This window comes from Pelodiscus sinensis, chromosome 1 (assembly GCF_049634645.1).
Source record: "Pelodiscus sinensis isolate JC-2024 chromosome 1, ASM4963464v1, whole genome shotgun sequence".
Classification (NCBI taxonomy): Eukaryota; Metazoa; Chordata; order Testudines; family Trionychidae; genus Pelodiscus; species Pelodiscus sinensis.
Window position 1 is genome coordinate 106,751,614 of NC_134711.1, and position 14,887 is coordinate 106,766,500.

Below are 14,887 nucleotides of genomic sequence, written 5' to 3' on the forward strand. Positions count from 1 at the left end.
TCTAAAGTGGGCCTCTATTCTTTTATCTTTCATTGCAGATTCTAATTTAGAATTTAAAGAAGTTCTCCTATGATAATAGACTGTGATGAACTGTGATGGAAGAACTAGTACATTTTAAAATCTGAGAACTTGAGTATTTGTGTGTGAGAGAAACAGTTGCTGGAAATGTATTGTTACTTTTGGCATAAAGAACCAAGCAATACAAGTAGAATTGATTCAAAGTACTGTTGATAAAAGGCCAGCTTTTGGATTGTTATCTTTCAGCTCAGTTGTTACCATGTTTCAGTGCAACACTGGTGAGAGCTGTATTTTAATGTAAATGTAGAAAAGCTAAAAAGATTATGATCTCTTAACCAAGAAAGAATAATGCATAACACTTCCCAGATTGCTAACCGAGTTGTATCCGTCATTTAAAAGAGAAGAAGCCGTTACTGAGACTCTGTTTAAAAATAGCACAGTACTTCCAAACAAGAAAAGAGAGGAAACTTGTTACCATTTATTTTTGTATTTAGATACTGCTGTGTAGTGTTCATGGGCTGCTTTATTTAACAAGCCAGAAACAAAGGATCTAGGAACACAGTAGATCAGAATGGTAGATTAGGAGTTTTCCGGAGAGGAAATACCTTTTCCTGATGAGTTTAACATTATTGGCATTTGTTTAAGTATTTTTGAAATGATTTGTTAGTGGCTATTATTTTGATATAAGAAATGCTTGTGGAAAACAGGCAAACCTTCAATTTTTAAACAATACACGTGAATGTGGAGCCACTACTACTTTTGTTGGTCAGTTTTGGCAGTTTTGTCTGAAGCCAAACAATATGGTTTCACTTTCCCTCTTCTGCACGTTAATCTGATGACATCTTTGATGCAATCATGTTTCATTTGACTTAAACATTGTTCAGGAGAATTCACGCAAACTTGTCTGTTTCGTAGTGGATTTTTAAAATACATGGTTATTACTGTTCTATTAGTGCTGAATGGACAGCACTTCTACAGCATCAACTGGAGTATTGTGTCCAGTTATGGGCTCCCCACTTGGGAAAAGATGTAGACAAATTGGAGAAAGTCCAGAGGAGAGCATCCAAAATGATTAAAGGTCTAGAAAACATGACTTGTGAGGAAAGATTGGGGGGGGGGGGAAGGGTTTGTTTAGTATCAAGAGGAGACAGCTGAGGGAGACATAAGTCTTCAAATACATAAAAGGTTGTTACAAAGAGGAGGGTGATACATTGTTCTCCTTATCCACTGGGCACAGGAGAAGAAGTAATGGGATTAAATCTCAACAAATGAGATGGCTAGACATTAAGAAAAACTTCTTAACTAGGAGTAATTAAGCACTGAAACAAATTACAGAGGAAGGATGTGGAATCTCTGTCTAACCTGTTCTTAAAAGCATCCAATGACAGACACTTTTCAGGGGTGGGATAGATGATACTTAGTTCTGCTTCAGTGCAAGGAACTGGACTGGATGATCTCTCAAGGGGGGAGGGATAGTTCAGTGGTTTGAGCATTGGCCTGCTAAACTCAGTGGTTTGAGCTCAGTCCTTGAGGGTGCCATTTAGGGATCTGCGGCAAATCTGTCAGGGATAGTACTTGGTCCTGCCATAAGGGTAGGGAACACCATTCGATGACCTCTCAAAGTCCCTTCCAGTTTTATGAGATCGGTCTATCTCCATATTTATCAAGATTCCTTCCTGCCCTGCATTTCTATTATTCTGTGAAAACGCATTGGTTGCTGTATAGATGTATTTGTACAGTGCCTAGCACAGTGTGGCCTCCATCTTGGCTGGGGCCCACAGCTGCATCACTTATTAGGAAAAAAAAAAGACATAGTCCTGCGTTGCTGAGCTCACCATCTACAACCACAAAGGAAGAGGGAAGGGAATATAATAGACAAAGGAGTGCATTGCTGTCCTTCTAGCTAACCATTGCTTGTTGTTTTGTTTATGGATACTGTTTTATTATTACTTGTTTTCAGTCCCTGCCTGGCATTTTGTTTAAATTATACCTATTGCCACCTTTTAATTGTTAGTTAAATTTTAATTCTTGCCTATTAAGGCTTGTGAAGTTGATATACCTACCTCTCCCTCTCATACTGTTGCCTGGGGAAGGCTAGCTTACCTACTTCCCTGTGATAACTGCTCCTGTCTACACCCTGCCTAGCCAAATAAGAAATTCCGACTTGGTGAAGAGTCAATAGACTGAAATTCTCTGTGCTAGAGCTGAGCTTCATACTAGGGTCTAACGGGTGAACTGGAAAATGCAGTGTTTGTGGATCAGAACTAGGAATGTGGCAGTGTAACCATTTACATGGTTAAATGATGAGCCTGAGCTCAGCATTCATGGAGACTTCTGGATATACTTGGGGAGCTGGCTTAAAAGCTCTCTCCCTGCACACACTGGCTCCTGGAGAGCTGCTTACTCTCCCTCCCTCTCCCCCCTACACGCTGCTGCCTCTGTATCAGTGGCAGCAGTTTGGAGAGCTTGGGGGACAAGCAGGAGCCAGTACACGTGGGAAATGGCTTAAAAGCTGGCTCCCCATGTGCACTGGCTCCCAGTAGGGTTGCCAGATGGTTGAAACAAAAATACTGAATACCCGCCCCACCCCCAAAAAAAAGAATACCGGGAAAAATTCTGTTGAAGAAAAAGAAAAGGGGGGGGGAGGAGACCAAAGTTGTTGAGAAAAAAAACGGATTCCAAGACTTCTTAAGCAAAATAAAATGAAATAAAACAGTATTAAAACAGCATGTCCCCTTTAAGAGTGAGTGCAGGATAGGAACAGGGGAGACGTTGAGCACTAAGACCCAAGGGAGTCATTGCTTCCCCTTGGTCTTTTTGCCGGCAGCCATTTTGTGCCGGCAGCCTTGCGGAACCAGGTAAGCATCGGGTCGGGGAGCTGGATGTGTTGGGGGCCAGGGTGGGCTCAGAGGGGGTAGGTGGTAGGCCGGGAACTGAGTGTTTGTAGGGTTGCCAGTTGCCCGGTATTTTCTCCTCCTGGCGGGGGAAGAAAATCAGAAAAGGTGTCTGGTATTTTTTGAATTTTTTTACCAGTCAGGAGGCGAAAATACCGGACTGTCCAGGTAAATACCTGACATCTGACAACCCTAGCTGCCAGGGAGCCGCCTGCTGCCCACATGTAACCATGTAAGGTTGCTTAATTAAACATATTTTAACATCCCTAATCAGAAGTAATGCACACTGATGTGAAGGACTTTATGGAAGAAGTTCAGAATACTCAGAGTGGTTAGGCATTTAAAAATAATCTTTCTACTCATGAACAATTAGCTTTAGTCTCCTACGTTCTGTAAACATTTGGGCATATATTTTCTGGTCACGCACAGCAGTAACATTACTGTGAATAGAATTTATGTAGGTGCCACTGTGGGATGACTCTCTAACTAAATATTTGTAAACAAGATAAATAATACTGCTGATGTCTGGGTTTACTGCATTTGTTTTCTGTGTGGACTTCATGAAAAGCAAAAGTACAGTGACTGAATCACGCCATTGGAACATACGCTGCCCTATTTTATGCACAGGCAATCCCAAGGATTTAAAAGCAAGTAGTTAAGCAAGTAGTTGGCACTTGGTAAATAATGATTTTGGTTTTTTTTCCCTATCCTTATCTCAGATCCAAGCAGGTCAAGTTATTTTTTAATGTATATAGAAAAATGTGTGATTGTTTCATCATAGAGGTGAACAGCAGTCTGAAATGGCATCATAAAGCTACCAAAATGAGTGGCAGTATTGTATTCATTGTATTTAGAGTGGTCTCCCTCTGTTGTTGTGCACAGTGTAAGAAGAGAGGAAAAATATACTGGTATAAACAGGAAATAATACTCTAAACCTCTAATAGCATTCAGCTATCCAGGATATAAATCTAGTGTCAAAGAAGAATGGGGGTGGGGTGTGTGTGTGTGTGTGGAGGGGGGAGTTTGACTTATTTCAACTGTATGGGAAGCGCCTCTCTTGCATGCAAAACCATTTTCAGCAGGGATTGAGTGAATAGAGACACATGCCATCAAAAATATGTCCAGAAAAGGAAGGGCTCCTCAACAACCCAGTCCATGGGTAGGAGAGGGAGGTGTGCAAACACACACAGCAGTAGCTGCTAGAAGCCACAGGGGAAAATAATCAGAAAAAAAAAATCATCTCTGGCTCCTGTGCCCCCACCTCACAGAACTGATGTCTGCACATGAGTAGTCCCTGTTCTCAGTTCCTGTGCCTAGTGCCACAGTGGCTTCAGGTAGCCAGGAGTAGCACTTGTAGTGAAAGTCCTGTTCAGCCCCTCCAAACTCCTGTTGGAGCATGTTCCTGGAGCATGGAATCTTTCAAGGATTTAGCTGCTAAACTCTTAAGTCTCTACTGAGCTTGTGTGATCTGAGATATTGTCAGAGGCCTGTAACGTGACCAAAGTTAGGTGAATTTTGTTATGAATGTGCCTTTGGCTGTTCCCGACACTAAGGCAACCTCCTGCCAGATTTCAGATTTCTGCTTCAAAAGCTAGAGGTACTGGAGTATCTCTACCAAATGGTTCCAATGATTTTTTTAGTGTGAGCAAAACAATGTGTCCCCTCCTCCCTGACCAATCTATTCTTGGAAATGGATGAATAGTTTTAGCTGAAACACTTTTAAAAAATCAAATATAGAAGTTCAGCTAGAGACACACATCAAATCAGGAAAAATTCAGCTCAAATCAGTAGTTTGTCAATGCTGGAAACAGGAATTTACTGTGGAAAGTGTCAGACTATCTGTGCCATTTATAATGCACACACTTAAAATATTAAGAGATGTTACTTGTCCTGTGACAAGGGATCGCCAGTCCATAATGGAGTCTAGTAAGATTTCCTCTCTTCAGCGGAGTATAAGTGTGTGTGTGTGAGAGAGGGGTAAAGGTAGGGGAATGTTAATTTTGCCATCATTCTACAGTACTTGGTTTCCTAAGATCTGGTGGTAGTGGGCATGCTTGTGGGGAAGTATTTTTCCTCTTAACCTTGTCTACTTATCATGTCTATGAAATGTCTGATATGCAGGGAACTTCTTAGTCATCCTCTGCACATCTCTGGCTTACATATCATTTTTTTCTTTCTCTCTCCTCCTTCACATCTCCTTCCTTCCCCCCAGAGAGCCTTTGCAATACATTGAATTTATACAAAACTAGCACATTTACCCTGGCATTGCTTGTGTCTTTAAGGAGGGGTTCTGAGCAAGAGACTGTGTGTGTGTGTCTGGGTATGTATGGCTCTCTCCCCCATATTCATACCAGGACTGCTTTCTCTTCCCCTTCTTGTCCCTGCCAGGGAGTGAGAGCAAAGTACATAGCTCATCTGCCCTCTGTGCTCCCCATCCAGAGGGAAGAATGCAGCAAACTGTGCACTTTCCTCTTGCTTCTTGATAAATGGAAACAGCAGTGTCTTTGTATGATTCAGGGAGAAGGGACCTTCAGCTACCCCCTCCCCCATTGGGCACCTGGGGGTTGGGAGGCTTGGCATTGGGGCAGTCCTGGACAAGAGAGGGTGCCTTTCACCTGCCTGCTGATTCTGTCTCTTTTCTGTATGGTCCTATGAGAAGCAGTCCCGTTCTGGACACATCCTATTTTCCTAGCACAACCAAACCCTTAGGATGCTCTAAGTTATGATAAGAGGAAGCCGCATACCACATTTGGGGAACCTAGCTCTTACAATTTAGGAGGAATTCTTGAACAGACAGGCAGACAGACTCTCAAATCTGAAGTAAATGTCACAAAATCTCTATGGGCAGAAGAGGAAAGTCTCCATATGACATGTAGCAATGCAGTTTGTTTTCAGATTTCATGAGAGGGCTGATGTGTATGTCTTCGATTTGCTGTTAGCTGTTGAGCTCTAGGTTGAATCTGTTATGTGAGTAGCTGGAAGAAAGTGAATATGTTCAGTGCTGAAGAACAGCCTGCTGATCAGAGGACATTTCTAGGTGTTTTGGGTGCTAGGGGCATGATTTTCAGAGATTCTTTGAACCCCAAAATCTCTGATACCATTTGGAATTAGAGGTGCTCAGTATGTATTGTACAGCAGGACACAGCCAGGTTTCAAGTGTTTTTTTTAAACTTTGCAAATAAGTCTCTCAGCACCTTAAATAGAAATGTTTTCAAGAATTAAAAACCAATCAATGGCAAGTTTTCAAACTTAAAAGGGTCTATTTCAGTACTGTCATCCCAAAGATTGCACTAGTGAATGAGAGTCTGCAGTAAAAGCTAAACAGAAAGTATAATTGACAAGTTTCATTTTGTAAGATGGGTTAAGATGCATTCTTGAATGGACCCGATTTTCAGAAGGTGCTGAACGCTCACCCTCTAAAAGTCAGGGTTCTTGAAGATGTCTCATACTGAGGACCCAAGAACTGAGGCACTCAAAATTCGAGTACTAGTAACTTCTAAAAAATGAATTCTAGCTGCTAGTAAGACAACAGACTAAAACTAGATTAAAAAAAAAGCCTGTCCCATGTTCCTTTAAATTGCCAACAATGACTTTACTGTGTACCTGCCTGTGTGTGCGTGTGTGTGGTGGTGATTGGGGTTTATCAGTCTCCAGAGAAGCAAGGAGGAGGGATACAGCACATGTGCTGCAAGGAATGTCAAACCTAAAGAGGAAAACAGGAGACCTCTCCCCTCCTTTCCTCACTACATTTGTAGCTGTGATTGATATTTTATTTCCTGGCACTGACAGGTATTTTAAGTGAATTGAAAACCCGCAGGCGTCTGGAATATATTTGTTTATTTTTCAACTTCTCTCTATGTCTGTGTTTGGTTCTTGTTTTTCTCACTGGAATGTCATTTTATAGCCTGTCCCATAACGGCTCTTTTCATACAGGAAAAATAAGCCAGGCTAGCGTGCAAAGATACTTGTTGAATTCAGTTGGCTGTGTAAATGATGATGAAGATGTGAGGAGGTAGAAAAGCAGACGATGTTTATTACAGAAGGAATATTGACTAAATCCCACAAGAAAACTCTGCATTTTGAAAGAATGGATTTGTCACTGGATATGAACTTCCCACTCATTTCCTAATACTGCTTCTTGGTATATGTGGGTTTTCATAGTGTTGTGATTGTTTTGTCTCCTCTGCAGTTGGGCTGGAGGTGGCTTTGGTTTGACAGAGCGGCTGTGGGAATGGAAATGGAACAGCATGTTCTTGTGGGGATGTAGCCATCTCTCTCCAGTTCTAGAAGAATAAGACACTAAAGTGTGTGTGTGTGTGTGTGTGTGTGTGTGTGTGTGTCTGTGTGTGTGTCTGTGTGTGTGTGTGTGTGTGTGTGTGTGTGTGTGTGTACACCGTACTGAGCAATGTGTTCTCTCCTCATTCCTTCTGGGACCTCGGGTGCCACAGTATATTTTTGTTTTTTAACTGTTTGTACTATTTCTGGAATGCCAAGGTGCCTTGATGAATGGGTGGGGAGGAGAGAAGGAGTCCTTGTTTTATACAAAAAATGATTAATGATCCTCTTATAGTGTCAGTTATTGTGTCATGACAACTTGGAATGCCTCAAATGTTAAAGGAGAAGGAAAGAGAGGCCTGTTACTTAGCGTCTGTCTACGCAGCAGGGCAAAAGTCGAATTAAGATACGCAACTTCAGCTACGTGAGTTGCGTAGCTCAAGTCGAAATAGCTTATTTCGGTTTTTGGCGCTGTCTACATAGCAGGAAGTCAAAGGAAGAATGCTCTTCCTCCGACTTCCCTTACTCCTTGTGAAATGAGGGTTACAGGAGTCAGAGTCAGAAATCCTCTAGCTTGCCGTTATTTTGAAAGAATGGCTTGTAGTGTAGATGCACACTGTTATTGTCGGAATAACTGATGTTACTCTGGAATAATGCTGCTGTGTAGATGTACGCTTAGAAAACTTTGTTTTGATTAAGACAAAGTCCATCTGGTACAAGCAATGTTTACATTGCTGTAAGCTGCATGGTATTGAGTTTTACTGGGCTACCTACCCTGCTGTCCTCAGTTAGAAAGTCTGTGGGATGCTGTGATGATGTAACTGATTTGGGGATGAGCTGTACTTCCCAGGAAGCCAAAGCTGCCAAGTATCTGTCTTGGCCTCTGTTCTAAGTGGGTAAGAGAAATCTTCACAATAAGTATTTTGGATTTAGTGTGTGTTTCTGTTGCTTCAGGGAATAGTCCATTCAGGCTTTTAAAAACAGCAGGTAAACAGTTGCACAGTAGATTTTGCTTTGTGGGAGAGTTTGCATGAAGGCAAGTTGAAACCTCTGTCCAAATGTTCTTTTTTCACACTTGGTTAACAGAATTGGCAATCTCGATTTCCTGATCTCATTTGTTCTGCTCGTTAAAATCAGTGAGAGACACATCTTGAAATGTTTACCACATTGTTATGAGGAGGCACTATTATTTTGTGAGATCATTCATTTTGCTGAATTGAGCTACTGGCAATATACATTTTTCTTTTCTGTGTCCCACCCTGTCTCTAGTAGAGGGTGTGCACAGGCCCTAGGGAACTGTGGTCTGTGTGTATGTGGATGGCGCTGATGATGGGATGTGATCCTTCTGACCAGAGAAGTGTCTTAGGGTATGTCTACACTGCAACTAAAAACCCACAGCAGGCTTGTGCCTTCTAACTGGGCTTGTGGAGCTGTTTAATTGAGCCTGATCATCTGCACTACAGTCTGGAGTGCAGGCTCCTGAGCCTTGCAAGGTCCCATAGGTTGGGCTGCGGCCCATGCTGGAACATTTGCACACCAGTTAAACAGCCTTTTAGCCCCAGCCAGAAAGCCAAACTCAACTGGCATGGAGCTATGAGTGTCAAATGGCCATGCAGACATACTCTTAGATGTGTGACAGGGCTGTGTTACTTGCCAATGGACAGGATTCTGATCTGTGATTGGTTCAGTGTAAAAGGCAGTTGTTTTTATCAAGTACAAACAATGAAACTTTGCAAAAGTACAAAATAATTACATTTATTACTTTAAATATCCTGGATATCAAAAAATCTGGCTCCTATTATGTTTAAACTGCAGAGCCTCAGTGTGTGGGGTGTTGCTCCTGGACCATCGTGAGCCAGGACTGAGCATCTTCTCGTATTGACAAATCATGTAGTTGATAAAAATGGTATCGACTACACAATTAGTCAGTTACCTGCCTCTTAACATCCTTAGCCATAAGATATCTGGAACATGCCATGGTTCTGGTAAAACATTTCCATGAGCTGAGTTACCCACATGGTTACTCCTGGGTTTGTGTTTCATATTCATATTGTATTTCTACTATGCACCGATTAGGCCTCGATTGGAGTATTGTGTGCAGTTCTGAGCACCACATTTCAAGAAAGATGTGGAGAAACTGGCGAAGGTCCAGAGAAGAGCAACAAGAATGATTAAAGGTTTTGAGAACGTGACCTATGAAGGGAAGACTGAAAGAATTGGGTTTGTTTACTTTGGAAAGGAGAAGAACAAGAGGGGACATAATAGTGCAGTGTTTCTTAAACTTGTTTGGTTTTCCTTGGTCTTAAAACGTTTAAGAAACACTGTAATAGTGGTTTTCAGGTATCTAAAAGGGTGTCACAAGAAGGAGGGAGAAAAATTGTTCATCTTGGCCTCTGAAGATAGGACAGGAAGCAATGGGCTTATATTGCAGCAAGGGAGGTGTAGGTTGGACATTAGGAAAAAGTTCCTAACTGTCAGGGTGGTGAAACACTGGAATAAATTGCCTAGAGAGGTTGTGGAATCTCCATCTCTGGAGATATTTAGAGCAGGTTAGATGGTCATTTATCAGGGATGGTCTAGACCAGCGGTTCCCAACCTTTTCTAGATGGTGACCCATTTTGACAATTCAGGAAGACTTGGTGACCCGAGGCAATTCAAAAACAGGGAGGGGATGAGGGGGCAGAGCCAGCTGGGGAGACACTTGGTGACCCTTTTGAAATGTAACGGCAACCCATTTTTGGGTCCCGACCCATAGGTTGGGAAACCCTGGTCTAGATGATACTGGATCCTGCTGTGAGGGCAGAGGACTGGACTCAATGACCTCTCGAGGTCCCTTTCAGTTCTAGTGTTTTATGATTCTATATGCCTCCTTTCTAGCGTGGCTGGATTAGATGGACATGACAGCTGGATCAACAAGCAGGGTATGATGGTATTTTTCATGGTTTTCCATGTAGATTTCATAGCAGAAGCTTCTTCTTAAGTCAGAAAAACACATTTCCCAATTGAAAAGAAAATTTCTCTGCCTTAGATGTAAAATGCCAAAAACATCCGGAAAAAAGATTTTGAAGTTCAGAAACCCTTGAACTCTTCTGGGTTTGTCCATTTCTCGTTGTCCCTCTCTTCCCTTTTCTGGTGCATCCTTGCTTGATGCTAAATCTGTTCTGTAGGTTACAGTGCTGACCAACAACTGGGTTCAATACACAGGTGACATTTCTTTGGGTGGGTGTTAGTGCTGATACTTCAACGCTGCATAAAGGCCCATCAGGAAGATGGAGTTTGCTGAAGTGCCATGACAAGGCTTGTTCTTTGGTAGCCTGGGCCTCTCATAATGTTGTGGGGCACTTGTAATTAATTCCTGCTTTTAAATGGTGATGCATTGACACAACACTGGATGAAATGTTTGATTATTCTTAGCATGATGAAGATGGGAATGAGAGTGTGGGCTGTAGATTGCTTTTTAATTATACATATTACAGACCAAAATATCAAAATCAATAAGCTTAAAAGTATGTGGGATATCTTCAAAGGCGAAGGAAGGAGCTTTAACCATTAACACCAGATACAAGTAGGATTTGGGCCCTCTGGCATGGAGTGGATTAGGCACTTTTCATTTTTACAGTCTTATTATGATTATCTTAAAACACATCTGGAATATTACAGAACAGAGCAGACTAACTTACCCCCTTTCAAAGGAAGTTAGATCAGTGTTATATGCTCTACGACTTCTTTCCCATACTGTGTGCTTTGCAACATCAACCCCTAGAAAGGACCAATAATCAAATACAACTGTCACCTTCCTTGAAAAGTCAGGCTCTAGTCCGTTTTTAAAATATTTATCCTTAGACTGTAACTGAGAGGGAACAAATGGATGGTGGGCAGTACAGCTAAAGACCTTGATTGGAACCCTATTGTACAAAGCATTGAACAAACAACACAAAAACAGCTCTTGCTCCAGGCCAGTCACAGCCTAAGATTATATCATGTTTTTCTTATTTTTAATTAGTGTATTATTTCAAAAGCTCAGGAACATGAATTTGTCATACCTCTGAGTGCTATACCCATGGCAACTTAAGTTTTAAGCACAGATAATGCTTGATAGTGGTTCCAGGCTATAGCTTACATAGTATAGATGGAATCTTTTGTCATAGGAGACTTATTAAAGTTGACTCTGGTTCTTAACGTAGGGATAATTACCCCTCAAGAGGTAATTTGGCTTAATTTCAGGGGTAATGAGCTGGTCATCTACACACACTTCTGAGTAATATCAGCAAAGGAAAAAATATATTGTGTATTATTAAATTGAACTAACACAAAGTAACTGCAACATCAGCAAATTGTTTAATTTACTTTATTTAACAATATTTCATTATTGTTCCTTCTGAAGTGATGTAGTATGAGTCATGCAGTAACAGTGCGCATTGCAGCCCAACTTGATATGACTTGCAGATACATGTTCAACCCTGTTACCATTCAGCTCCTATAAAACCGCTGGCAAACCCAATGGAAGATAATGTTTGATTCACCCTTGGTGGTGAAATCTCTGTCTCTATATAAAAAATATTTCCTGTAGGACAAGAGAGTGACATCGTCATGTTCTTCTGCATCCCGCCTCAGCTCTCACCAATGTGGCATCCCACTTCCTCTCCTGTAGGCCAGGCCTGGCCATGGTGTGTCTTCTGGGGGTAGCATCTGTTGTTCTGGAATCCCAGGTCCACTTCCCTTGGCCAGTTCCCCCAGCCATCTACAGTGGAGCAGCCCCTGGGAGTGGGGCTATAGGATTTAAGCTGATGGGGCAGCGTTGCCGTGTTTTATTGCCTACTTGCGGCCCCCTAGCTCTCTGGCACCAAGACCTTTTCTGCTGCTAGAGCTGTTGCACTTGCACCAGCTCCTGGCAGCAGTTCAGGCTCCTGCCTGCAGAGAAGGTGGGTGCATGCCACTGGAAACAACAGGGGACGGTCTGACTCTGGGGATGCTCCCTCCCCAGATTTTCTGTCAGCTGTAGGTGTCATGCTGCTCCCCCTCCTCGTCCTCTTCTCCTCCCATTCCCTGGGTCTTGAGCAGGATAGTTCCTGGCAGTCAGGGTTAGGGATGTTAAGGGCTAGTCGACTAGTTGATTCCCCCCCTTGCTGTCTCTATCAGAGGCAGCAAAGGGTGGGAAGACGGGGTAGTTCAAAACGGCAGCGCTGTACAGCTGACATGGGATCAGCTGTGCCACTCTGCCCCTTTGAAATGCCGAGGCTGACCCCGGCTCCGCGTGGCATTTCAAATTGGTAGCTCAGCATGGAGCCTGGGGTCAGTGGGGGGACTCTGAGTCCTCCACTGACCCTGGTCTCCATGCTGAGCTGCAGCTTTGAAATGCACAAGAGCCCCTGCTCTTGTATTTTTCAAAGCTGGCACTTCCAGTGTTTAAAGTATTATGTGAAGAGCTTGGAGCTGAATTTTGTGCACTTCTGTTTCATTCAGATGTTCTCTGGTTATTATGTGGAAAAGTCTTAAACTGAGTGTTGCAACTAAGAGAAGAAATATCAATATTCTTTGAAAGAGAGAGATCTGCAAGAGAACAAGAATTATTTGGGAAAATAATGGACCATATATTCATTCTAAAATTGGCATACCTTGAAGATTTTTTTTTACTGAAATTAATCAGCTAAACTTCTCAATACAAGGAAATATGGTGACTGTTCTCACGGCTCAAGACAAGGTTGCTAGCTTCCTTAGTAAGTTGCAGCCCTACTGACTGAGGGTTGAAACTGGTGATGTATCCATGTAGTTAGAATTGACAACTCTGCTTGAGGCAACCAAACAGAAATGTTCATTTGCTGATGAGATCATAAGACACTTGCTATCGGTAACAGGATCCATCAATGGATACTTTCCAGATATAGAACAGTGTCACATGAATGCATGGTTTGTAAGACCATTTACAGTGGAAGAAAAAGTAATCGAAGACAAGGATATCAAGGCGAAAGCAGAATTCCTTGGTCTGCAGGAAGATAACACATTGAAAGCAGATTTTCAGGATTCTGATCTGGCTGCTTTTGTTGAAAAGCTGGTTTAGAATACCCGATTCTCTCTGACAGAGCTCTCAAACTTCTAATCCCATTTTCCACTACATATCGCTGTGAGGTCTTCCTTTTTTTATAATGGTCAACATTAAAATGTAGGCAAGGAATAAATTGGATCTTAGTCATGACTTGAGATGTGCATTACCTGTGACAACCATGTATCTCTAAGCTAGTCAAGCAGAAGCAGTATCAACCTTCACACAGAGAAGTTCATCTGAGAATTGCTATTTGTGCTGTGTTTTCATTTTCTGAATAATGCACCTAGTATATAAGTTTAAAATACAATGGGTGTTCTTTTTTGTTCAGCGTTATGTATGAGAAAATGAAATACAATAAACCTGATCAATCATAATTTTCTCTTTGTCTATTGCCATTTAAAAAAGGTGAAGGGATAATTTTGATTTATTGGTTAAGCTTAAGGGGTAACAGTACCAAAGAGGTTAAGAACCACTGCTCTAAATAGTCTCTACTGACCATGTCTGTCAACTGTGATTCCCTTCCCCAACCTCCTCGCACATTTATAACTTGGTCAAATTTGGGTGGGTTTTGATTGGGACAACAAAAGGCACATCCCTGACATAAAGGCTCCAGTCTAGCAATATTTTGAGTTTCTGCTTCAAAATCTAATGGTGTTTGAGCTTTTCAGAGTAAAGGTCACCAGAACTTTTAAAATGGATGAAACAATGTATTTTTTTCTCTAGTTTCATTTTCAGAAACAGCTGAACCATTTTGGCTGAATTTCGCAGCAAAATCTCAGTCTAAAGGAGACACTGGGCATGCAACCCAAATGGTCAATGTCTGTCAAAATTTATGAACAAGTGTAAACAAGCTCTTACAATGGGAAATGTTAGACAACCTTAATAGTTGCCTGCGCTACCTGCCCATCTATCATAATATAAACAAAATAAAACCAACCCCTTTTGTTGCTTACTAAAAATCGTAAGAGGTTTGAATTTCATGAGACATTCCAACTGGCACCAAAGTCCATGGCCTGATCCAGACCCTACTTTAGGGCATGTTTATACAGCAGCGTTATTTTGGAATAACGTCAGTTATTCCAAAATAACATAGTGCATGTCTACACAGCAAGCCTGTTATTTCGAAATAAATAAATTTCGAAATAACAGGTTTCTTACTCCAACTTCGGTAGACCTCATTGAATGAGGAGTAAGGGAAGTTGGGGGAAGCGTGCTCTATTTCAAAATAAGTGCTGTGTAGACATCTACTCAGTTAGCATAGTTCACGTTGCGTAGTTTGTTTTGAGTTTAGCCCTGCTGTGTAGACATGCCCTAGAGAGTCTTTCTCTTGACTTCAGTGGGCCTTGAATCAGGGCCATAGTGAAAACATGAAGTATAAAACCTGAGGGCTAGTCTGAGCTTTCTTGTTCTGGGAAGTTGAGACCAGATTTAAATCACTGGGAGCTCAGAAAAGTTTTCGTCTTGCAAGATTGGGGTCTTGAAGACCAATCTGAAATGTAAGTCACATCCTAATCTTAAATGTCAATATTTATACATAAATATACAACAAGGGCCTAAGGTTTTGTAGGTGTCACTGCAGTACATAGTTCAGGTTACTTTGTTCTAAGAATGACACAGGTTTTTTTTAAAGAGTGTGTTTTCTAGAATGCACCCAGCT

At 41.8% G+C, this 14,887-nt stretch overlaps 1 protein-coding gene across 6 annotated transcripts in view; it reads left to right on the top strand.

The window, feature by feature from the left end:
* Positions 1-14,887, top strand: part of TMTC1 (transmembrane O-mannosyltransferase targeting cadherins 1) — a 224,796-nt gene that overhangs the window by 67,280 nt on the left and 142,629 nt on the right. The gene's annotated exons all lie outside the window — the stretch shown is intronic.